At 42.8% G+C, this 26,695-nt stretch overlaps 1 long non-coding RNA gene across 5 annotated transcripts in view; it reads right to left on the bottom strand.

The window, feature by feature from the left end:
- Positions 1-8,329: 8,329 nt before the first annotated feature.
- LOC128143119 (uncharacterized) overlaps positions 8,330-26,695 on the bottom strand; it is a 30,763-nt gene continuing 12,397 nt past the window's right edge. For 2 of the 5 annotated variants that reach the window (XR_008235627.1, XR_008235624.1), the window contains exon 7: positions 21,527-22,280. This is a non-coding gene — a long non-coding RNA (uncharacterized LOC128143119). The other 3 variants (XR_008235628.1, XR_008235626.1, XR_008235625.1) reach the window with 3 other exon arrangements.

The raw sequence follows: 26,695 nt of genomic DNA, 5'->3' as shown, positions 1-26,695 counted from the left end.
CCAATTTAGGGACGTGGGAGGGGGATGCGAGTCCCATGATGCAGCCAAAGAGGTGGGCATACTATGGAAAGCCCTGCAAACAATGACATTGTCTAGGAATTGGAGGGATGCATAGGAGCAGGGGTATAAATGCAGGCAGAACAGGGCTTTACTAATCCTGCTACTCTCAGATCATGATATTTGTAGTGGTGTCAGCAGCACTAGCTGCATCCCAACCATAGGAACACAGGCTAAAAGACAGCCTCTACCCCAAAGAACTGCCCACCAAAAGCTTGCCTGCCATTTTTGTGGAGTCATTTAGGCCTTCCAATGTAGAGCTTAACCTTTCACCTGTAGTGGTTTAACCCCAACCAGCAACTAAGCACCACGCAGCCGCTAGTTTACTCCCCCCCACACCCAGTGGGATGGGGGAGAGAATCGGGGAAAAAAATAAAACTCATGGGCTGAGATAAGAACAGTTTAATAGAACAGAAAGGAAGAAACTAATAATGATAATAATAACAATAATAAAATGACAATAATAATAATTAAAAGAAATGGAATATACAAACCAAGTGATGCACAATGCAATTGCTCACCACTCGCCGACCGATGCCCAGTTAGTTCCCAAGCAGCGATCCACTCCCCCCACCGCCCCCACCCCAGCCAACTCCCCCCAGTTTATATACTGGGCATGACATCCCATGGTATGGAATACCCCTTTGGCCAGTCTGGGTCAGCTGTCCTGGCTGTGTCCCTTCCCAACTCCTTGTGCCCCTCCAGCCTTCTTGCTGGCTGGGCATGAGAAGCTGAAAAATCCTTGACTTTAGACTAAACATTACTTAGCAACAACTGAAAACATCAGTGTGTTATCAACATTCTTCTCATACTGAACCCAAAACATAACACTATACCAGCTACTAGGAAGACAATTAACTTTATCCCAGCCAAAACCAGGACATCACCAATCAAAATCATTTGAAGAAACCCACTGGCTTCAGCTGGGCTGTTTCCCAAATCAGGCACAAGGTTGCATATCTTGTTGAATCAAAGACCTGCAGAGTGAAGTGAGGAGTGAGGTGGCATTGTGGTAATTACCCCACACAGGCATAAGTGGCCATTAAACCTATTTGGATGCCTTGGGTAGCGAAGCAAGCCTGTGCAGTTAAATAACGTGTTGATAGTTCCAGTAACAATTTAGGGAAGTACAGGGAAATATTTCAGATAATGAGGCAATCTTATCTACTTGTCAAAAGTAAAACCTGAAAATTTTAAGGACCCTATTGTATTTTGCCTGAGAGGAAAAAGGAGCTAGAAGAGACTTGATTGAGGTATTCATAATTATATGAGAAATAGTGAAAACTAATCAGTCTGTGCTTTTTATATTGTCACATAATGCAAGAACAAGGGGACTCTTAAAATGTAAATTAATAAGCAGTACATTTAGTGTTCAAATGTATTTAGTGAATCGTGTTACAATTACAGTATATATAAATAATCCACCAATTTCCATAAAACTATCTGATAAAATTCACCCATAACAATAGTTCATTTCCCAATTCACTTTTCATTATTCGAAATCCTTTAGAAACCCAAGGGAAGCTGTGGGCTGGGGATTGTAAAAGGCTGTATATTTAGAACAAATCTGAGGAGCAGACTGACTTGTGCAGCATGTACTCCCCTTCAGAAATTCACAGCCCTAGGAAGTTAAGGACACTAATGCAGAGGCTGGCTAAAAGGAAGGGAAAAAGAGCCCACACTGGATAATTTTACGACCATTAGTAAATTTGTATCTATACAAGCTAAGATAATTATAATGGTAATCATATCTCATGCTCCAGAGCCTAAAGTGATTGCCTGCAGAGGCCGGGGAAGCCTTGGAGAGTTTCCACTGAAAGGAAGATTAGAAATGCCTAAGATTATTTAATTTGGTCATATTGGACATAGCAGAAAGAAGATACTTATTTCCCCTTTTATAAGCTTTTCCTTTCTCCTTTCTGAATCAGTTTCTTCCCTGTTGGCTTGACCTGTAACCTGGTATCCCCATTGCCATCTTCACTTTTTTTTTTTTGCCTTTCCCACCTATTTTGTGCCTGAATCTTGCTGTTTTCCCCCAGATCTGTTTCCCGGTGTCTCAGCTCATTCCTCTCTTGTGCTTGTCTCATTCATCCCCTCCACTGTGAAGAGGTTATCCTCGCATCCAGTGTCCTTGACCAGACTTCATTAGCGATCCCTGCTCTGATTTTGTTGCTCCCCAAGTAGCATCAGCCTGTCTCTTCTCCTTGCATGCAAGCAGCTCCCTCCATCACTGGAGCCTTTTGCAACCAGGTTCTCCAGGCTGTCAGTATTTCTGTATCCCAACCTTTCCACTAAGACCCATCAGAATCATGATAGTGGTATCAAGCAGGACGGTCTTGTTTTACAGGTTATCCACTGTTTTAAAAACTGAAGGAAGTGAATAAAGAATCAGAAATGCCTCATGTTGCTGTGGGATCTGATGATCCGACTTCTTCCTTCTTTCCCATCCTCCTGCCTTTTTGCACCTTCATTGCACAATGATCCCACGTGGGGCCAGCTTCAGATAACCTCTCACAGAGAATTTTAGATGTCTCCATGAAGTGAGGTCTCCACTGATTTCAGTGAACCAACATGTGTAATAACAGGTATGAGAGAATGATGTCAGAAATCAGCCTCAGGCGAAGACATGGTCATTTTCCACGCTCACAAAGAAATGAGATAGGAAAGAAATGGTGTCCTTTTATTACTCTGTGCCACCTGCTCACAGCAACGCAGTGTAGAATAATTGACAACAAAGGGCTGCTATTTCCCTCTCCATGCAAGGAAGATGGAAGTACAGACAGAGATTTTATTGCTTCCTGCCACACAATATCCAAGCTGTCTGAGCCTGGTGCAGAAGATGCTATTGCAAGGAAATGCCTGCTTCTGGTTACTCCCTTGCTAGAAGCAACAACCAGGTTGTGACTTTCTGAGGTTGTGTGTGCATAGCAAGACAAAGGAGCAGGCCATGAACGCACTGATCCCTTTGAGCCATTTGCTTTCTGCCTATGATAATAGCTTTTAGCTATGGTTTCATGGGAGCTCAAAGGATCAAATATGTTTAGGAGCAGAAGAGCCGTTGATGGGCCTGGATCATACTTCATGCACTTAAATCCCCTGAAGAAGAGCCTGGGCACACACTGAGGTGCTGAGCATGCCTGGGGCTTCTCTGCAAAGCACGGTGTCAGCCTCTTCGTGCAGGTCTGCAGACGTGGATGATCGGCAATGCTGGTTTGGAAAGAGGGCAGGGGTGACAGCTTAGCTGACAGCATGTACATACCCTGGGATGTTGCCAAGGTCTTGGTCTCCTCCTGCATGCATTGCTCCTGAGCTGGAGTTTATGCCAAAGCTGTGACTGAGTCCTGAGACCAGGTGATTAGGAGAGCTCCGAGAAATTTATTTTCCCTGTGAGTGAGGTAGTTCACTTTAGGACACTTCAGAAGAAGGAAAATAATAATTTGAGAACTAAAGGCAGCTACGATAAAGGTATAGAGAATTATGAATGGCAAAAGGAAGGCCGAGAAAGCACTGCTAGTCCGCCTTTTTGGTAATAAAAAATAAATTGGCGGCCATTGAATGAAATTACAAAGCAACATATTGTGAGTGGGTGAAAGGTAATGTTGTTTACAAAAAGTATAATTAAACCATGATATTCACTGCTCCAGAGATTGAGAGGGATGGCTCTCCAGGTTCAAGAAATGATTCAGCATTTATATAAATAAAAAGAACATCTGCAAGGACACTAGCTAAATACAATTACAAGGGCTATCAATCCTCATGCTTCAGGGCATGGTTACCTGCTGAGGTCAGGAAGAAAATTCTTCATGGTATAGCTCTAAAAAGTAAAATGCATTATTGGGCATTGATGGGTATTGGATACCTTATTAGATGGTCCTTTAATCTGTTCCACTATGCAATTCTTTTGTTCCTCCATATCACAAATCAGTGAAGCATTTAGGTATGTGCTTAAATTCCATTTTAAAATCAATAGGACTTAAACATGTGCATAAATGTAAGTGCACGATTAAGTGCTTTCCAGAATAGATATATTAAGAAGCTACTTAAAATTTTAGATGTATTGAAGTGGGTTTTGGTTCTGGACTGATGTTTCAATGCCCAAATCACACACGCAAAACCTGTAGAACTTACTGTATCTATCTCATATATTATCAACTGACTTTGCAGAAACTCCATACAACAACATGCTTCCAGTTCTAAAAAACTTCAACCTTTCATCTCAAAAACCCATGAATTTGTGACTACAGCTCTACAGTGCATTCGTACAGATAATCCCATATGCATATAGACATAATCACACTAGTCTAAAACAGTCGGTGTCTTCGTCTTTGGGTTTTCTTTGGTGTGAATAAAATGAGCTTTGCCATCTGCTATAGTGTCCTCCCTCATATTTGCATCCTACTGGTTCATCTTGCAGTTCTAGATAAGGCGGCAGCCAGGCATTGAAGATCTGTTTGAAGATTTAAGTTTTCCTTTAAACTTTGAAGCCCATCCTTTTCTATCCTCCTTTTTTCTTAGAGGATATCACTCAATCCTGACAGTCTTCCAGGGTCAGTAGCAGGGCTCTGAATACAGGGGAAACACAGTGCTGATCTGATCTCTCTTCAGAGTCGGGACATAGTAGACTCTCCCCATGTTGAAGGGGTTTCATCTGGAGAAGGTCATATGGAAGTATAAACAGAAGCTTGAGTGTTATTCACAGTCCTTCTCAAATGTTGCCGGCAGGTGGTTAAAGGGTTTGACAGATACAGGAGACCTATGTGGCTGAAGGATGGATGTTACCAAAACCCCAGGTTCTTGCAGCCTATAGTGTTACTCAGTTAAAAGACTAATTAAAATATTGCCACGACAGAGGGAGAGGTTCCTCCTCTGTGGGTCTGTCTTCCTTGCTTTCCTCACCAGACCAACTGCTCCTTGCAGAGGGGCTGTGGCGACTCACCTGGGGTGGCTGGGAGAGCTTCAGCAAGATGCAGCAGGCAGTAATTCCTCCTTCTAGAGGCTGAGTGTTCAGCCTCAGCAGTGCTCGTAGGGACCTACACGCTGAGATCAAGGGAACATTTCCAATGACTTATGGAGGAGCTGGAACTGGGCCTTTACAGAACGCTAAATAATTAAATCAGACCTCAAGTAGAGGTGAAATAGATCTCTAACACTTAAGAATCAGCACTTAATAGCACACAGAAAGGCATAATTTTCAGTCTGTATAGGTAGATATTATAGATCTGTGCTAATAAGGAAAACTATAAATTGAGGGATTTTTCTTAAACAGCTCTTTTCTTCCCCTGATCATTAAACATAAAAGTAAAGATGTTGTCTGGTGTAATCAGACATAGGTCTTGAATTGCTATTTGCTTCCAGCTTCATTTAAGATAAAATTTAAACTGCTTAGTTTAAGTGCACAATCTTAGATACCTATAAAAGACTGACTTGCAGAAAGTGTTAAGCAGATGCTCTCTGCAAATCTGTTCTACTTAAGTCATTTCTAGTTCAGTGTTCAGAAGGTACCAAACTTGGTGCCTGATCAACCTGATAAACTTCTGTGATGAAACAACTGATGAGGGAGTAGTAGTAGATGAGGGAGGAGTAGTGGGTATGGTCTACCTAGGCTTCAGTAAGGCTTTCAACACTGTCTGCCATAAGAGAGACAAACTGTTGAAGTATGGGCTGGATGAGCAGACAGTGAGTTGGATTGAACACTGGCTGAATAGCTGGGACCAGAGGGTGCTGATCAGTGGCACAAAGTCTAGCTGGAGGCCAGTAACTAGCCGTGGCCCCTAGGGGTCAATATTGGGTCTGATCCTGTTTAACATCTTCAATAATGATCTGGATGATGGGGCGGAGTGTACCCTCAGCAAATTTGCAGGTGACACAAAACTGGGAGGAGTGGCTGATACACCAGAGGGTCGTGCTGCCATCCAGAGCTACCTCAAGAGGCTGGAGAAATGGTCTGACAGGAACCTCATGAAGTTCTACAAGGGACCACAGGCACCAGTAAATGCTGGGGAGGGCCTGGCTGCAAAGCAGCGTGGCAGAAAAGGACCTGGGGGTCCTGATGGACACCAGGTTGAACATGAGCCAGCAATGTGTCCTTGTGGCAAAGGCGGCTAATGGTATCCTGGGCTGTATTAGGAGGAATGTTGCCAGCAGGTCAAGGGAGGTGATCCTTCCCCTCTGCTCAGCACTGGTGAGGCCACACCTGGAGTGCTGGGTCCAGTTCTGGGCTCCTCAGTGCAAGAGAGACATGGACACACTGGAGGGAGTCCGGTGAAGTCTGCTAAGATGATTAAGGGACTCGAGCACCTCACACAGTAGGAAACACTGAGACAGCTGGGACGGTTCAGCCTGAAGAAGAGAAGGCTCAGAAGGCATCTCAGCAATGTATACAAATACCTGAAGGGAGGGTGCAAAGAAAGTGGAGCCAGGCTCTTTTCAGTGGTGCCCAGTGACAGGGCAAGGCGCAATGGGCACAAACTGAAACACAGGAGGGTCCCTCTGAACATCAGGAAACACTTTTTTACTGGGAGGGTGACCGAGCACTGGCACAGGTTGCCCAGGGAGACTGTGGAGTCTCCATCCTTGGAGCTGTCTGGACATGGTCCTGGGGAACCTGATCTAGGTGGTCCTGCTTGAACAGGGGCATTGGACAAGACGACCTCCAGAAGTCACTTCCAAATTCAGCCATTCTGTGATTCTGTGATAACCAAAAGCCACAGGTACAACTGCGTGTCTTAGTCTAGGCTCTTCTGTTTAAGCCACCAAAGAGGGGGTTAAAACCCTTCTAAAGAAGTTTCCATGTACTGGAAGATTCCCTTTATCCTTTGGCAAGCTCTAGTAATTGTATGTTGGGAGCTCCCTTGCACATATTCTCTATACTTCAAGTAATGTGTTCTGCCTCAGGATATCCTGAACTTCTAAACCATCAGCATTTCCTATAGGGTAGTAGGTACACTTATGATTTCCTTTTAACGTGTGATTTGTAAGGACAGTATCAAAATCTGTACTCAGCGCTTCTACAGTGTTCATGTTTCTGCATCTCCACTCTGCTCCCAACAGACAGAGCTCTACACCCCTTCCCTCTTCAGCTCTCATTTTGTGAGAGGGCTGCAGAAGTTCAGCACTCTCTGGGTTAACGCTCAACGCAATTGAAAATCTTTATCTCACAGTGTGTGGGACAAATTGGATTTGAAACAGCTACAGAGGGTCATCAATTCTTCAAACGGACATAGCATGAGTCTCCCATAAACTGAAACATAGCTGGTGCTGCACAGATTCAACTGAGAGGTTATTATTAAGGAATGGGGGGTGTTTTCAAATGCATGGATGTAATTTATCATGACTAGGTTTTGTTAGCAAGGAATTTAGACAGTTTCTGTTACTGCAACCTAATAAGTCATTTTATCAGCATATTTATTTCCTTGGCTGCTGACACCTTGGTAACCCTCATACCCTCTTAGTATCACATGGCAGGAAAACAACTGACAAATAAAGAGAAATCATTGGTTGTGAACTCACCGAAATTGCATATTCCATCTGGGAAGCTTGGATAATGCAGTTCAGTAATAAAGCAGAGTCCATTAAAGGTATACAGGCCTCTTGCTCCCTCTCTGTGTCTCATCTTATACTGTATATAGCAGGAAGAATCTGTAACCAGGGAAATACATCATGAAATCCTATCCAGCTGTCTGGCTGTAGGGGAAACTGGCAGCAATGTTTCTGGATACAGAACAGGCAAGGGTCCTGAGAGGAAGCCCCGGGTAAATGACAGCAGAGCTGGGTCTCCCTGCTTTACTCCCTCCCCAAACATTGGAAAACTTGCACAGATATCTACCTTATCGTAGTTAGACCTACAGACCTCTGCATAACCTGGGGTCGCAAGCAGCTGCTCGCTCGCCTTAGAAAAATCAGCTCCAATTAGGTCTTGCAAGATCAATTTCTCCTGGTTCAGCTCATCTCTGCTATTGCTAAATAATTAACCACTTATTTGGCAAGTACTTTATATCCTTTCCTGTCCCTGCATCTCCAACCACACACACAAACAGAAGGGCAATTAAAAGTGCATTTACCTGTGACCCTTAGGGATTGCCACATGCTGTGAGAGTCAATATATTTTGCTTCTAATAGACCAGCAGAGAAGCGAATTCCAAGGTTTAAGAGCACCAAGGAAAAGTAACATGCAGCCAGAATAGCCAAATCTCCAATATGGAGATTATATGCAGAAAACCCCAAGATTTTTCTCAATTGCTGTAATGAACAAGAAGAGTTTTAGGAAGGGAAAGCACAGCCCACAGCTGGAAGGGCTTTGTAAATCAGAGACAACTTCTCAAATTGTTCCTAAAAGCTATGGGAAAACTGCACAAGTACGGAAGGGATCTTCCATTTCCTCTGATGACCACAACGGAGTTAGCGAGAAGCCGTGCCCTATTCCAGAAAGAAACAGCTTGGCAAGCTAGCCGCGAGGGCAGAAGAGGAAGAATACCTGTTATAAGCACAGGGCCAGACTTAGTTGGATGTGTAAGGAGGTGGTACCAGGCCATGTGGTGGGCAGCCATCCTTCCTGCCCCTCTCATCGCTCCCCACGTGCTGCAGGCCCTGTCTGCAGTCACCAGCTTTTGTAGAACCAGATGAAAATTTTCCACTTAAATATTTTTGTACTGGAAAAGTCACAGTTTGTGTTAGTTCAGTTTATTCTCATGAAACAAAGAGCGTGGGTAGAAAGTGAATGCTTTCCTTGAGTTTTACATTTCACAGGTCAATCAAACTCCAGGTAAGCTGAAAGTCTGGCAAGGAAGGAATCAGTGAACTGGGGGAGATAATTTTGTTATTCTGATTACTAAAATGGAAAGGAAAATGCTGCCAAGGGAAAGAAGAGGAATTTTTTTGTAAATTCCTAGGCAAATCCTCATCTCTGGAAAACTTGTCTTTGGAAAGAGAACTAGAGGTACTTTTACAGCCAGCATTTCTGCCCCACAGCTGTCTCATGTTCTCTCTGATCACACATGCAAATAACGAGAGGGACAAGCCTGGACAGCTGGGGAATACCCCAGAAGGTCATTGACACAAATGATCAACTGCCTGAACCTTTCTTTGGTGCTTATCAGCAAAGAAGGAAAGGAGCTACTGAAGGAGAGTCCCTGTGCATTCTTGTCAGGATCAGTCAGGACACAGCAGCAACATGGTCTCAACAAATCAGTACAGAAAAATGATCTGCCACCTTTGTTAAGAGGCACTAAATTGAACAAACCAGTGAGGTCTCAAGTACTGAAATTTATTTTGCAAAGGGTGAAATATTTACAGAGCCCCAAAGAGCACCCCAGTCCCTCTCTTCCATCTCTTCATTTATCTTTCCCACAGAACCAGAATCCAAGGGCTTAGGGGTATGCATATGACTCCAGTCTATACACACTGAGAACAGCCTAATCTGCAGGCTACATCACTTTCCTAATGTCTAAAAACTTAAAAAGAAAAGCCAGAAGGAAACTCAGCCTGGAGAAGACATGACATCTTTCTGCTCTTGCAGAGCCAGTCCTTTCATCCCCACTCTGAGGCTACTTGCTCAAAGACTAGAACTGTATTAGAAAGGTACCTGTTTCTTACAAGCAGCACCTTGGATTTAACAGCAGGTTAAGTATTTCCACTGGTCAAAGCCTCACAGTGATTATGGCCGTCAAGGAGAAGAGCTCTTCTTAGCCTTGAAATAGCCAAAGCAGAATATTTCCAAACATTGCACCCAACCCTTTCTTCTTGGTCTGAACATTGCTCTGTAGAAAACAATGAACAGATGAAGTCCCCAAAGGAGCCCTTCTGGGTGGCAGACCTTCTGTGAGGCTGGGTCAGCTGGAGGGATGCTGGCTCAACACTGGACAACTTGTTTAGCTTCATTGACTTCAGTGAAGTTACTGCTGATTTTACACCAGCAAAAGCAGAGTTGGAGGCAGTGTGAAAGAAATCAGAGATAATGGGAAGTGATTGCTCTATCTGCCATTCAGTGGGCTTCTACCAACCCATGACAGTTGTGTGCACAGGAATGCTCTAATACAGTTAACAAAGCCATTTACTACTAATCATACAGTACTAGTTACGCTGTAATATTACGTATTCATAAATAAGCAATTATTTCTTGCTGTGCTTTGCAAAAAGCGTCTTGCTTTTCCTTCCAGGTTGAAAGTTGACCAGTCAGAAATCCTTGCTTCTCATCATTAGGTTCTATCTGACACTTTCAGTGTCAATTCAGTTGCAAGGAAAATGTCTGTGCCGAGCTACATTGCTCAGGCTACAGGACGGTCAGAGAGAAGAGGAGGAACCAAGTGGACTGTGGAGGTTATATCCACCTGCCAATGTAAAAACTAGCCCTGAGCCAGCCTTATTTGTCTTTTCAAACCACTTCGTGTCAGATAGCAGGACTCATGTCAGAGCACAGGACCCCTGCGAGGGACAAACAGGGGAATTAATGTTCTCCGTGTGGCAGGGATGGGGAAGGGTGGTGTGGCATTTGTGACAGCTTCCCTCATCCCTGGGAATTCACAGCACAGTTTTATATCAGTTCAGAGTGAAAACTAAGAACAGTAGGAGAGGCAGAGCTAGAAAGAAGCCTTGGCTTTGGGTGCCTGTATCTGAAGCCAGGATATTGTCCTCGCAGAATATTTACCATGTACATAATTAAACCCCTAAGTGCCAGCTGAACTGGAAATCATGCTGTGTGGTGCCTCTCCTACCATCTGAATGACTGTTAGACAGTTGGCTCTGTTTTGACACAAAAATGCAGTCCATCATAGGCCCATTCATCTGTCATCTGTTGCCTGCTTGTCTCTTTTCCCATTTAGTTGTGTACAAGATGAAATGTTTTCCTCCTGCTGCTTGTCTGGTTTTTTTACACTTCATTTTCTTTGCTGTTTTTTATGTACCCACAATGAAATAGCCACATAGAGTCACATTGCCAGCCATAATCGTGGACTGAAGCTATATTGGCTTAAGAAATAAACAGCCATCTTCATATTTTTCCTTTCTCTTTCTCATTACAAAGCTGAAATGAACATATTATTAATTAGACTTCAGTCTCTGCCCCCCTCCCTTCACTTTAAATAACTAGTAGAAGAGCAGGGGAGAAGTTACTAGGCATTGTTATACATTCATTACTGTGACATATTAAGCAGAGAGCCAAAGTAATGATAGAGTAATGCAGCCAAAGAAAATTACCTGTATTATGTTGTCATAGGCGATTGAGACACAATCAGTTACACGTATACAAACCACAGGAATTGTTTAAAGAGCAAGTAATTACGGGGCCAGTGGAGGAGGAGTTTTAGATAAATACTCTCATGAATTATTTACTGTAAGACTGTGGAAGTTTTTTTCCTGAAAATAATTGCAAAAAGTAGCCACAAATCAGGCTATTTGCGGAGCTGGCCTAAAGTAATGAATAAGTATGTATGTATTTCTGTGCTGGACTGTGCTAGAACTGTCTGACCCACTCTGGCAATAACAGCAGTTCTCTATTTTGTCTATTTTTACTCCTCAGTGCTGAAGAAAATAAAATAAATGTTTACCCAGGAATTTAACCTCTATGTGACCCTCTTGATTTGCAAGGACAAAAAACTCCCAGACCTTGGAATACTGCCTTCTGCCCTCCTGGTGTGTTTTTACATACCACATGACAGCTCCTGAAGCCTACCTCTTCCTACGAAACTTTCTCCTTTTCAGACAGCGAAAACGATGAAAAAACTTTTGAGATCTCCTAGAGTACTCATGATTCATCATGAGTCACGATGCCTTAATTTTGGAGTACACTAAACATGAAGGTTAAACTCATCTTTCGCTAAGGAAATAGCTGGGGCTGGATTTTCAAATATTTTTAGGCATCAGGAGATTCAAGAAAATGCTTAACAGGATTTTTAAAAGTTCTTGATGTGGTTAGGCACAGGATTCTTATCACAGGCACATAAAAATTAGGCACCTAATTTAAGCACATCCTCCAGTTCAATCCGTCATCGATGGAACCAGAGGGCTTCCTCCAGAGGAAAACTCAGTCCATCAAATGAGAGGTGAGAAGAACATCCGTGTCTCCCCAGTAAGTGGAGAAGCCCACGTTTCTCTGAGGTTTAGTGGGCTGAACCCCACCTCGAAGCTCAGCTCCTGGGGGACGATCTGCCCCTCAGCCGCTCTCTGGCCACGGCAGCTCTGAAGCAGCCGTGCCTCTGCCCAGCCGTAAACCAGGCCCACGCACCCATCTGCACTCCCACGTATCACCCTGGGTGGGATCGGTATTGGAAAGAAACAGGGAACACCCAGCAAATGCGCACTATGGGATGCCCTTCCTTTAAAAATCCCTCAGCGTAGTTCCCGTGCCTCCAAGACCCGGGCGCAGCTGCAGTACTCTCGGTGTGCAGCTCCCGTCTGGGTCACGGCCGAAGCCAGTCCTAAGCAAAATATTCCTGCACGAACCAGTCTTTACCATCGCTGGTTTCCTCCCCCCAAACCATTAGAGACCTTTATCATGGTGTCTGGGGGGCATCTGAGCAGGCAGACCTGCACCAGGCTTCAGCGGGCACCTCGTCGGGCACGTCCCGCTCGTGACAGTCGTGGCCGGACATCCCTTGCGTCATGCTCGTCACGGCACGTACGCGGCACATACGCTCTTCCCTCCGGTCTCTCTATCCGCCGGTGAAACCGTACTTCTGCAAAATAACCGGAGTATCCTCTGGACAAAAAAAAATGAAGTAACTCGGTAAAAAGGGAAATAATTGGGATCGGGCACAAGCAACTCCTGCATGCTCGTTGTGCTGTGGGCACTGATTTTCTGGGGGAAATCTATGTATAAAGATGAAGATGCTACCTCTTAGAGATACTCTGGTGCGAGGTTCATCAAAGCTTGAAAAGCTACTATATTGCTACCAAAATTCATCAGACTGCCTGCCAAACTCCCACTGGCTCTTACCCAGATTCCAAGCTACCTGAGGAATTATTAGTTTAAAAGCTTCTTTAGATCTTGTCAGCTGCATCTAGCTCACCATGTATGTAGATAACATTCACAGTTCCTGACAAAGGAGATGGGATCTGACTCCAGGGTTCCCTGTCCTATTTTAATAATGCAAATTGTTAACGGCTGTAATGAGGGTTGGTCAGGGGGTTTTTTGCTATTAAATATATTGAACTGAAAATTGTCAGAAAATATTCTTTTATTTTTGCAACAAAAGGTGCAAGTTAAAAAACATTAAGAAATTTTCACTGAAGGAGTAGGGTCACAATACCAGGGCTACATAAGAGATAGGGCAGTCAAAACCAAATAAAAATATTTTAAAATTATTAAAGTGAAATATTTCTCTCTCACTTAAACTAGATTTTGTGTATGGGGAGGGTTTCTTGCTATGAACATTTTTAAGGAATCTGTTTCTCTTATCTGAAATGTCAAGAAATATTATTGGATTTAAAGTGTTTCCCACTCACATCATTAAAGACAAAAAAGCAGAATTGATTTACTCATATGTAATTTGAGCAACATAAACTTCAGATACCTCTTCCTGCACTGACCAGAACACCAACACGGTGATTTTAGCTGTTCTATTTATTACCACACAGTTAATTTTACCCAAACTGGTATTTAACACTCTACATGGGACCTTGCTACTGGTCTTGATTAACTGTCCTCTGAGAGTTCCTTGCATTCACATTGACACTACCGGTGATACAACATTTCAGGCAGTCAAAGTATGCCTTTAAGAAGCAGTAAAAAGATAAATCTGTGACTGTTTGAAAGAACAACGAGCTTTTAACTTTCACAGATTATGAAAAGGGGAAAAAAAAAAGAGAGAAAAGAAAAACCTCTCTAGGGTTCGTCTAACAAGCCTAATTCAACAGATAAAACAAGTGCTCTGCGAAAGGAGCCGTGTTCATTACAGTGTTAGTTCATTAGAGGTGAGGTGGCAACGCTTCCGCCGCACGCAGCTGAATCGTGGCCCACAGCCTCCACGTGCTGATATTTGAGACTGAGCATCCCTTAACGCAAAGCAGGAGAGCTCTGCTCCGCATCGGGATGCTGACCCTACCTGCTGTTGTCTCCTTTTGCCGTCCCACTCCTCGTCCTGCCCGGCCCACGGGGCCACGCTGGGTTATCCTGCTCCCGTGTTTCTGTCGTCACTCGGACCCGATCCCCCGACAGTCCGCATCCTCCTGGGGCCACGGTACCTCGCAAGGGCTGCCTGGATGATTGCAGGCGTGTTGAACTGGAGCAAACTGGCGTGAACTGGAGCAAACTCCCGCTGCTCCCACTCCTGACTGCTAACCGGTCACGGAGGATCTGAGCTGCTTAAGGACTCTCTTAATTCATTAGGGAGGCTGGAAGCACAGGCTCACATTCCTGTTTCTTTCCCCATTTCTGATATTTTGCAAGTAGCATTAGAAACATCACTTGCCAGGGTTTCCTGACACTTCCCTTTATAAGTCTTTATTTTCAACTTTTACTTGCTTCAGCTGCACAGATGTTTCCCATGTGGGATTTTTATCTCAGAATAAGCATATGCATTTCTTAAGTTTTAACAAAAATGGTTGAAAAATTCCCTGAAATGGGGCTAGGGGAAGAGACAGCACTGTTTTGCCATGACAGCAAGTAGGTAAAACTTTATTTTAGAAACTGTCGTGCCCCCATCCTTTGGAGGATGGACATCGTATTTGGTAGAGGTGGCCTTTCCCCCTTCTACTGTTGCTACGGAAAACAGCTTTTACTTGGCAAGGCTGTGCATTTGAAACATTTTATTTGTGCTCATTACAGACTTGTTAGAACTTGGCTGCTAAATGTTTGAGAGGGTTGTAGGGGCCAGCTCGGCTCTGTAAGCATTGCCCTTGGGGAAGACCTGGGTGGGCTCCCTGCGTGGCAGGAGAGGCTGAGCAGTGCTCCAGGCAGCCAGGCAGGAGAGCAGGAGGCTGGAAGCCTGGTTTTCCTGCCTTCCCAGCATGGAGATTCCTCCAGCAAGGAGGAGAGCAGTGTGGCCCAGCATGCTGGTGGGAGAGGAGTTTACGGGGCTCTAGGGGGAATAAATGCATAGACAGAGGAGTCTGAAAGCCAACGAGAGAGGAGAGGGAAGTGGGGAAATGAAAGGGGAAAGGAGAGAAACCTCCCCGGCCCTCTTCTAGCTGCTGAGAATGCTGCTGTGTTTTCTAAATTCATTATGCTTTGCTTTAGGTTGTAGAGGAAAAGTTCCAAAATAGCATAAGGTAAGGTCAAACACTTGCTCCAGGATAATAGTAATATCAAAAAACATATGCTGTGTTGTGTTATCACCAATTAGCAATTGCTTCCACTGTGACAAATGGTCTCTGAATCACCATACTTCCAGGGTAAGGAATACATAGAGAGTAATTGTGAATTACGTACATCTGAAGTGTTTATGTAAATTCTTATTGTTAATAATAACAACAACAATAATGACAATAGAGAATCCCCTGTTTTGCATGGTTGTGGTTGCTCAGAACAGCTGTTTTAATGAGACATCTGCCAGTGAAACAATTTAGCCTGAGGATAACGAATAACTGTTACTTAACTGAGACAGTATTAGCATAAACTCTGCTTAATGGGGACACATTTGGCCAGTGAATAGTGATTTCTTGGTACTTATGTAGGTGTTTAATAGTGAAAATTACGAGCTTGTGGCAAAAATAAATGAACGAATGAATAGTCATATAGTATACACCGTGATTTTTCTGGTTGCTTTAGTTTGAAATACCTTAAAGGGATCTTGTCAGAGAGTGAATTATTCAAAACGTAGGGGTGGGTGCTTGGAAATGCTGAAACACTAATGATCACTAAGAGTCATGGTCTTTGTCTTTTACTACAGAAGTTATTAAAATATGAAGACACAATCATTTGTATCCTTATTCTATGGCATTATTTTCTCTCATCTGAATCTTTCCATATAGCCATTATGCAGGTATATGCGCATATGCGTGTTTAACACACCTTACTCTGGATTGTTTCAAAGCTGGGTAAACCAAACATCCAGAATGGCATTTCAGGTAGGGAATTCTGTTCTGATAGGCTCTGCTCAGCAGAATTGCCAAAGTTTTCTAGTTCCTATATAGATGTGTTTCAGAGTGCTGAGACAACTGCATAAAAACTTTATGCTGTGATGGGCAAGCACAGTGGTATGTTCTGATCAAAGTTATAGACATGATTTTTGTAGACTACTGATTGTCCATGCAAGAAGTAAAAGCTTGCTTGTAAGTGATAACATTTGCTTTCAAGGGAGATGGACTCTGTGTGTGTGTGTGTGTTGGCTGTTATCACCTGGCTTTAAAAAAAAATGCTAGCAAAAACTATGTTCCTTATGAAATAAACTAGAATAATGAGGTTAAATGAGAGACCAGTGCAGTGTGATTCAATTTATTTGGCCAGACCTATGAATGAAATGAATATGAACCATGGGACATTTGAACGCTGTGAAAAGCTATCTGCTATTTCTCTTGAGGAAACTAAATGAATCCTTTCTTGGATAAGATAAGAAAGACTGTTACCATATTAGTGAAAGAATTTACCAGATTTAGAAGAATGCCAGACAGTCCTTCATCTCATATTTACAGCTGTCTTTTCCTGGATATAAAAAATGCAGCTCCTGTCATGTGGCGACTCTAAAGGTAGAAGAGAGGCCTTGGGATCTGGAAGATGGAGAAGACTTTGGTCACCTGTAAGCAACTGATGTCTGGAGCTCTCCAGAGAAATACACACCATTTGGTGGGCAATTCTGACACCTGCCTTCATTCTGGAACACTGGAACATTCTGGAACTGATGAAATTCCCATCTGGGAAATGTTAAGAAAAATTGACAATTATTTTGAATGTATTGAAATATCTTGTTTCATTATGTTGTTTACTTGATGTATTGATATAGCAACTTATATGTACCATTCCTATATCGCGTCTAGTGTTAGAAATGTCTGGTGAGAATCATTCGTAATAGTCATGTATGTTTGAGCAAGGCAAGTAGACTCCCTTTTAAGCAGGAATTTTAGGCTGTGATTCATTTGACCTATTTTAGACACCTACACTAAGACAAGATGAATCTGGAGAAGTGAATCATACCTGTTGTGTCTCTACTGCTCCGGACTCTTGTTGAAACTGCAGCAGAGTTTCTGGGGGCTGCTCGAATTTCCTCAAGTTAGAGCACCCCAGTAAGGTTCTCCAACAAGTAACAAAAATCAGAGCCACCTTTGGAGTTTGCTAGCATAGCTATGTTGCTTAGAAAAGGGAGAGAGTCTTGCTGCTGATGGCTTTTCTGACAGCACGCCTAAACTGGGTTATGTTGGCAGGTTGGTGGGACAGCAATATTGATTTTGTAAAGTAAGACAAGCCCTACAGTCAAAAGACTTTTTTCACAAGGGCAAGCCTTTCTTGTGTACACTTAGGGTCCATCATGAGTGGGGAACTACTACTCCTTTCAGCACCTGAGGTGGGACTGAGGAAGCTTTCAAATCTACAGGAAGGAGACGCTTTTGTCTGGCTGAATGTAGGTGATTGCTGTTTGCCCAAGAGCTGAGATCAGCACTCACAGAGGATAGTGTCCCCACTCCACAGCACTCCACCTCTCATCAAACATTTGTGTGAGTGAGCTGGGTCGACATTCTTTGGTGGCCTGGCCACCTCTACCCCAGCTGTAATGAATCAAGGCAGTCTGCTCTTAATTCCACTTTGCATCATGCTCATGGTTACGCCTGGCTTGGGAAAAAGGGCAGAACAGTTCAGATTGAAAGGTATCTCAGCAGGTCATCTGGTGCAACCCTCTTGCTCTAAACTGACTTCAAATTTACATCAGGTTTCTCAAACCCTTGTCCAGTCAAGTTTTCACTATATCTGTAGATGGACATTTCAAGCAACTGCTCTATTCAGTATAGAGACTGCAATCTTTGCTTACCTCTGTGCAGCTACAGGCTGATTTCGAGCAAAGGGCTACTTCGTGGCCTGGTGCAAAATCACAGATGAAATATGCCAACATACCTTTAGCATGTTACAAAGTACTAGAAAAAGGATATATAATTAAAAGGTCCAAGGACAAATGAAGAGAAGGTGCTGCCCTGTATAGAGAAAGCACTAGGGGAACTTGCACAATACAGCTATTTGGGGAACTGGCACAGACTTGAACTCTTACTTGCTCCAGCTTCACAGACTTAGTCTTGGCCAGATATCTAAACCATTTGGCTCAATAGCATTCCAGAAACAGCCACATTTTCAAAGTGATGCAACAGGGAAATAAATTACCTCTATTATGTGAAAAGTAATAGGTGTGCAGTTTTTGAGAAGGAATTTTGTGAGCAAGAGACTGAATTTGTCTTGGAAAACTCAGATACCAATAAATACAGGTGATATTGTGCATGCACTAATTATACACACAGGCTTGCATACAAAGTTATATCCAGACCGCATGAGTATTTCATTATGGCTTGAGGACTCTTTGGACAGCTTTGAATTTCTTGCTGGAATCGAAAAACTAGTGCTGTAGCTGGCTGTCTCAAAGGACAGCAAGTCAGACATAAGTTGTCAGGGCTGGATTGAAATATTTTAGCCTTAGTTATTTTAAAAACTAACTAAAAACCTTTGTTTTATTGTTTCTTCTTTCCGCTCACCCCCCACAGCTCCTCTGCCCCCTTCAGAAACATTGAATAGAGCTGATTTCATCCAGGATGTGGTTGTTTGTTTGCCATGTCCAAAGGTACGTGTGCTTGAATCAGAGGGTTCGTAATAATGGCTTTCACTGTCCTTGCTCTTGGAGGTACATCAAACTTTTGTGTACATGAAGACTCTGTAAGGGAGGCTGTGTTCTCAGAACTGAGCTTGCACCCATAAACTTCTTGCTCCAGTCATAGAAATGTGACACAGCTGGTGAAATTGCTTTAGCCCTCCCAACCTCTGGCTGATACAAGGCTCATGTACTTGGACCGCGAACACTACTGAAGTCCATTAATGGCCCGCTTTTATTACATTCTTTCTCATCCACAGAAGTAATTACTAGAGACATGCACGTTCTCTGTGACTCTTCCCACTTGAGCTCTCCCCAGAGCCAGAAGGACAGTGCATATTCATATGGAGGAATTAAGATCAACCTTCATCCTCACACTGTATTTTCCCCAGCATTTTTGGAAGTAACAGTGAGGAACCTTTGTAAATTTAAAAAACCAAAAACCTTTAGCAAGAGGTCAATAGTTTCTTATTCTGTGTCCAGCCAAGGAATATAATTATTGTGTGATCCTCTTTGTAAAGTAGAAACAATTTTGGGGCCCGAGGATTGCTCTGTGTACTCTCCTGAAGAGCTGTAAGATCTCCTACTAGGGTTCAGCGTGGGATTAGTTGTACAACTGCTAACAAAATGGGGTTCTGCTCTGGGAAGGGGGTTCTCAAGCGTGCTCATATAAATGCTAAAAACAATAAGAAAAGTCATCTAGAAGGATTGCTGGAGGTGCCTTAAAGGAGCTCTCTTTTAACACCTCTGTTTATGAGTAGAAGTGCTTCCTTTTCGAGATGCACACACACAATTTGGGGAGCATTTTCTCTTTCTTTTTTTCTTTTTTTCCCCTCTGATTGAAGTAACCTTTCCACTATGTGTGTACACTATAAGTCAACAATCCTTCCTCTGCTGCAGGAGCTCAATTCATTGCTTAAAGGAAGAATAAAAAAGAAACACACATTGGATCAAAAAGAAACAAGACTGCAGGTCTGAGAGAGACTTGCCCTTGGCATTTCCTCTTGCCCTGCTCCCACAGGCAAGCAAGACTATAGGGGCCGTCTGTCAGTCTTATGGAAATACATTTCATCTGAAGTAAATGTTACCCTAGCCCACAGATGCCATAAAGAAAAATGTTGGTCTTCTAAAGTTTAAAGGAGTGATCTCAATTGTGGAAAGGGCAGTGGCAAGTTTGGGGAGGCTTTGCTTGACCTCTCTTGATCTGGACTTTGCTGATAAATGCACACAAAGTGGCCCAACAAAGAATCCAATTATAAAGCGATTAAGAATGCTGAACCTGACAGTCCCCTTGACTGGCCAAATGTGTGTGCCCTGGCTGTGTGAAACAGAGGGGCTCCTGCTCATTCTGTGCTGCGGGTGAATGTAAAACAGGATTTTGGGGACTTCAGCTTCTACTTCAGCAAACAAGAGGCTTCTGGCAAGAGTTGCGGCCATTGTACAGTTAGTCTGTCACTCAAAGGAATCCATTTCAAGGGTGAGTTTTAAACTTGTCAACAAATTATAGCGCTGACATGTTGGGTTTTTTTACCATTGCTCACCAGGTTTTCACATGCTATACATTGTCACTACAGAGCGTTTTATGGTAATGGCAAATCAGAACTGAATGCACAGCACTCTTTCTCCAGCAAGTCAGACTCCAACTATTTGAGCTAAAGGAAAACCTGTGTAAACTACCAGTGAGAGAGAACTTTAACACACATATGATCTGCCCACTGTCCAGGAAACTTATTGAAAGTTACCCGGTTTAGCCCATTCCCCATTTATGTGCAAAAGCAAATTGCTGACAGGAGCACTCATGCCTAAGTTTATAGTTTTAAAAGTATTTTTAACCCAAAACACTTATTTGACTTTGGCTTTTTTTCCCTCAAATATGTGTCCTCTGGCAAACAAATATCATAAAATTCTCTCCTCAATCTTCTTGAGCACCCTAACCTGGGCATTAGTGACCCAAAATTCCTCAGGCCTGGGGTGCTGACACATTTAATATTTTTCTGAAAGGACAAGAGAGACTTGGAGAATAAGGAGAGCTCTGAAAACTCTCTCCTGGCTATCTCTCCACAACAGAAACAGCGGGAAGAAAAACTTCACAGCAAGTATCTGCTGCCTTTCTTCTACTCTCCCTCCCACCAGTCATCACAATATGGGAAGGCCCTCTTATTCCAGAGGCAAATATCATTGGAAGGCAAAATACTGCAGAAATTCCAGATTTTAATGAACAAGACCCCAGATTCCCATGTCTTAGTCAGCAACACAGCTCTAAAATCCCATGAAAGCTTACAAGAGATCTCCAAAGCTCTATGTCAGAGCAGCCAGGACTCCAGTTATCTACGAAGTTCCCCAGCTTCCCTGTGTGTGCTAATCCTGCCAGTGCCCTGGAGCGTGTGGGCTGACAGATGACGTTCCACGGAGGCTCAGCTGGAGGTGACTGTTGCATTCAGGATGTGAAAGCAACAGGCTTAAACTGAACCTGGGGAAGCATGTTCTGTTGATGGCCAAGTCCTCGGTTATGACACAAAAGATGCAATAAGCAAGAGATATACCCCCGCGCTTCCATTGCACAGGAACAGAAGAGGCAGCTCTGCTTGCCAGAGATGCTTACAGAAGCAATAGAGGCTTGCTGGCTTCCAAGGAGATGTTTAATTGCAGTATCATCATCAGTATCCTGGGGCAGGAGTACAGCAGGAACTGCCAGCAAGATCTCTCCACAGGTAGAGGGATCAGTGCACGAAAACAAATGGTAGTGCTCAAGAATGTCAGATTTCATTTGGAAAGTGATTTTATTGTGTGGTTTCCAAGGTGTTATTACTATTCCAAGTAAAGGAAAAAATATTCTAAATTGATAATGTCCTTTTAATCCCGTATCTTAATTGGTTGAGAGGAGTACCTGCCAGTGCAGTGAGGAGCAACAGGCTTTTAGAGTAATAATGAAACTACCTGCCCCTACTGCACTTTTCATCAGTAGATCTCAAAACACTTTACAAGAGGAATTCAACTTCACTATTTCTATTTTACAGAAATAGTTTATGCAGTTGATACTACACTCTTTTTTTATGCCTCCATACACAAGGAAAGGATTTTGTAATGGAACAAACTGTCTTTTGCAATGAGCAAATCACTAGTATTTAATTAAACTAGAAATGGGATGATGCTCATCAGCAGTTTTAAAATATCCCTGGCTCCACACCTCTGGGAATATCACTTTTATAGTCAAATAAGAAAATACACAAAACATAAGATCTGCATGGGAGCTTTAGTCTCTCTTTTATTTCCATAACTACCACTAAAGCCTTTCCTCCTGGACAAGGAAGAATAAATACCTTCAATGAAGAATGTGCAAAAGTTCAGTGAAGTGGTAGAATTATTTAATGGCTAATTTAGAGATGCACATAACCAGAGCAAAGAGGTGATAGTTCTTTATACCAGCTGAAGTTGCATTTCCTGAATTCCTTTTCAGAAGCACGGTGTGTGTCTTTGATCATGGCACTTCACTTCTCTGAATCTCTGATTCTGTTGGGGCAATGATCTGTTAAAAGTCTGACATTTTCAAGCACAAAAGAAAAGCACCTTGTTGCTAGTATTCTAAGTATTATCAACATTTGAGAACGTAGGCTCGATATTGTATGTGTGCATGATACTGTATGATATGTATGTGCACTCAGAGAATTTACTGATCCTGAGGTGCAATTTCTTGGTTTTCAGAGAGTACATTTACAAGGAGTATCTGATATCTTGAATAGGTATCTCTCTTCCTGTAGGATGGCAGCAGCTTTCTCTTTCAGTTCATGTTGTTCAACATTAAAAAAAAAACAACCCAAACCAAATACCTACAGAAATCATCTCTGTTTTATTGTGAAACACTCTGCTTTGACTTTTCTACCATGCCAATCTTGTAATTAAGAAACCCCCTGACATATACTTTTATGTAAACTGTAGGTAAAAGCATACTGACGGTGATGCCACAAGGAGTCACAGCCTCATCCACTGTTCTGCTGAGCAGGCTCTCTAAAAGCAGCATGTGATCTTGTGTTCTTTCCCTAATGCCCAGGGTTAATTCATTAAAACAGGAAAAAAAAAAAGGAAGAGTTTGCTGCCTTAATTCATATTGTTATTAAATAATGCATTTAAAAAATCAAAATTCAGTTTTCTCCTCTTTTGAATGCACTGTTTCTCTCACTTAGGGAGACCTGTTGTCTCAGAGCATGATTTGTTCCACTGGAGTGGTAGGATTTCATACAGGCATACCCATGCTAGCTTTGCACTCTACATTTCCAATACCCATGGCAATACAGAACTGAGCCCAGAATAAATATCTGAGTATGTGATACCTCAGACCAGTTTTACTGTCTGCTCTAAACTTAGCGCTACTATTGCCACGCTGATAGAAGTTTCAGTGGCTCTGTATGAGCTGTAGTTAGAGCTATGACAATGGTTTTGTAAACCCTCATTTTTATTTTTTCTCAAAACTTGTTTTCATCCAGATATTTAGTTTTCCTTGATCAGGTTTTTATTAATTATTTTTTTTCCCTGTAATATGGGGGCAGAAGCAGAGCACAACTGCACTACAAACCCTTATGACGTATCTTCTAGAAGAGCGTCTTCTGTAATTGCTGGTGCCACTGCATCTTGGCGATTTCCTACGCAAGTCTATTAGTCATCAGAGATGCTGCTGGAGAAGCAGCTCCAGAAGAGGGTGGCACAGAGTAGTAATCAGGGAGGACAGGCCAAGGGGGGCTGCTAGGGCAGTGAGGTAGCTCTCTTATTCCTCTACCGTATCTGCTAAGCTAATGCCAGGAAACTAATTCCTTTGGCACAAACAATAACCTCCCAAATCCCAAGGGAGCACACAGAAGCTGTTCCGCAACACCCTGTGCCTGCCAGCCCAGAGAAATGTGTGATGGGATATGGGATCATGAGTCCAGGGTGAGAAACCGCAAGGATGTATCATTCATTACCACCACCCACAGCATGCCTGCAGATGTGGGACCTGAGAACAGAGTGCTAGTGTGGAGAATGTCAGGATGCAGAAGCGTGGTAGGCTGCCGTATGTTGGCAAACACAAGATTACCTAACCCATGGTTAGCATGCGGTGTAGGCAGGTTTTATTAGCAAAGTTCAGACCATGATGTGCTAATTAAAGAAGAGGTTGTCCTAGTTGCTAAGGAAATGAATGCTTTCTGTATTGCTGCTTCTACCCCAACAAAGCATGTTCTCAGCTGTCCCTCCCAATGCGTTTGCCAGAAAGAGGGGTCAGGGCTTGATATTGTTGCTTCTGTGATTACAGTGCTCCCGTGAGCTGATTTTCAGGTCAAGAGTCATAGGTGAAAGAGATGCCAGGGAAAAGTAGTTTAAAACACTCCTTTATCAGGTACCTGTCTAGTGACAAGCTCCTCTTAAAACTACTGGTTTCAGGGTTTATTGTTTTGGTTTTTAAGCTCAGTTCTGGTTCTTTTGGGAAAGATGCAGTCCAGACTAGGAGATTTGTATGCTTTAAAATTGGTCTAACTGTCAGCTCTTCTGTAAGGCAGAGGCTGACTGAGTGCTGGAGCCAGTCCTAGAATGAAGGAGATGTAATGGTTTGCATTTTTTATTGGTAAAGAAGCTGGCTACCACCAGACAGGCATTTTGCTTAGCTTAGTCTCATGAGAAAGCATTCTCTGATTTGTTATGCCTCTACCATAATACATACTGTGCATAGGCAGCTGCTAGAAACATAAGGATGCACCAATATCAACAGGACTGAAAACTGCATATTGTGAAGTTAATTTGTAAGTGAAAAACTGTCTTCGTGGGGTGGTCCATTGCTGGCTGCTAGTCCCACAGCAACTCTGCCATCCTTCATTCTCAGTGTGAGATTTACGTCAGTCCCAGCTTGAAACTTAAATGATTGTGTACAGCATCTTCAAAGCATTTTTTTTCTTTCCCCTCTGCATCCTCCATGGAAACCCTGTCACCAGCACGACAAACCTTTCTCCTCTGTCACTCCCTGGGGCAATGGTTGTCTGGCTGTAACTTTGTCTCTGTGAGATCCCAGAGACATGGTCCTCCTGTGTCATGGAGATGGGCAATAATAATAAAATTCTCATTAAGAGAATATTGTCTCTGTCTTTGGGAGACAATACAGCTCTACATTAACCTCCAGTTTCCAGTATGCTGGACCACTGTATTTTTTTCTTCTTATGCTTTTATTTCCTGAAGTAATATTCCTCTAGCTGTCTATTACACTGGAACGCGTTCTCTTTACTTCATCTGCTCCCTTCCTACCTCAATGCAGACATTGCAGCATCTGGCATCAACCTTCCCTACCACCTGGTTCATTGCTGCATTCTCCAAGGAATAAGTTGCCATTTTCCAAAGACCCTTGATGTCACAGAGTTCCACTTCTAACTTTCTCTCTCTGAGGACTCTAACCCCAATGTGACATTCATTTCTCTTTCTCTTAAAAACGCTGCCTCTGCAATTTTATCTGGTCTAATTTTGCATTGCAAACTCTGCAATATCATTTTGCTAATTCAAATGTTTCATCCGCATTGCATTCTGCAGAAAGGGGCAGTGAAACCCTCATAACACAAGAATCTTTAGCTGAACTTCAAATTGGACTTGACAAATGAGCAGGAACCTCTTGCTTCCCCAGACTCATAGCAGAGACTGGAACCTGCCAAAATCTCCAGCTGCCTGCTGGAGGCAGATGTGGACTGTTAGACTTCAAATATTTGGGAGGAAGTTCTGAGAGAAGCAACAGCTGAGCCTAAGTTCTTGCCCTGAGTTACTTTTCTTTGGTGTTTTGGTTGTTGAAGTGGTTGAGGTTTTTTCAAACAGTCTTTCTGTTAGTAAAGCTGGAAACAGAAAGGATGAGACCTTGGTGCTATGATGAAGGCAGCGTTTTCATTTGCATTTTGGTGGGGGCTTCATCAGTTTACAGGGAGGGACAAAAGCAGCTGCGAGTATTCTCAGTGTCTGTTGTGTGAAGAACTGTGAGTGCCCATGTGGGAGAAACATTTGCCATAATTAGGTATTATTAGTCTCAGCGGTCAATGTTCATCAGAAGTTCATCCTGTCTGACACAGTCTTGGTCTGTGATGAAGCCTAGTGCTTCAGTCCTTGCCAAATTAACAGGAAACCAAGATAAACAAGACATCTCTAAAGATCTTTGCTGCATATAAAATGTACCAACCATTTTAAAATCTCTTGCAACAATCTGCTTGGATAAGATGTTAATGCATTTATTGGAGATGCTGACATTTAATAGAGGAATTTACTTTCAGCATGATCCATATCGGTTAGTAAAAGGGGGCAGGAGTCCTTGAAAGATGCAAAGAACTCTTAAAAAATTAGGGATTGTTCTCTACACTGTATATATAAATCAAATATATCAGTTCTTGCTTAAGTTCTAAGTTAATTTGTACTCAGAGTGGATATTCATAAAATGCCCTCTCCTTTTCATAAGAGATCAGATCAAGGATAAGCTCAGCCCTTTTATCTTAACTTTTGCTTTGGTATGTAACATTTGAAGACTGACTGACTACACCTCTTTAGTGCACAAGCTCAGGGAGGGCAGGAGCCAACACAGCTGTTTTGTCATTCCCATTTAACCTTTATAGGATTATCATTATTTTACTCATTAATGTTCCACTGCCTGTCATCACATTCAGTGGTCTTTCTATTCAAGTTGGTTACTGATGGGACAGTTGGGCTCAATAGTTAATTACTTGTCAAATTAATCACTACCTCCACATGTGAGACACATCTTTACTGGTACAGAAAGTGTACTGCATTTCCAAGGAGGAGGTTGCAAAACTAACTAAAGGTATTTTGAATGTTCCACAAATTGGATGAGATTTGTTGAGCTACCCATTCAGTGCGCTGGGAAATCTGTGGGCCGCTATTCAGAAGTTTTTAGTCTTATCTGCTTCTTCTCTAAGATT

Source organism: Harpia harpyja, chromosome 6 (genome assembly GCF_026419915.1).
Source record: "Harpia harpyja isolate bHarHar1 chromosome 6, bHarHar1 primary haplotype, whole genome shotgun sequence".
NCBI lineage: Eukaryota > Metazoa > Chordata > Aves > Accipitriformes > Accipitridae > Harpia > Harpia harpyja.
The sequence above is the reverse complement of the archived record's forward strand: the minus strand, read 5'-3'. Positions and strand labels throughout refer to the sequence as shown.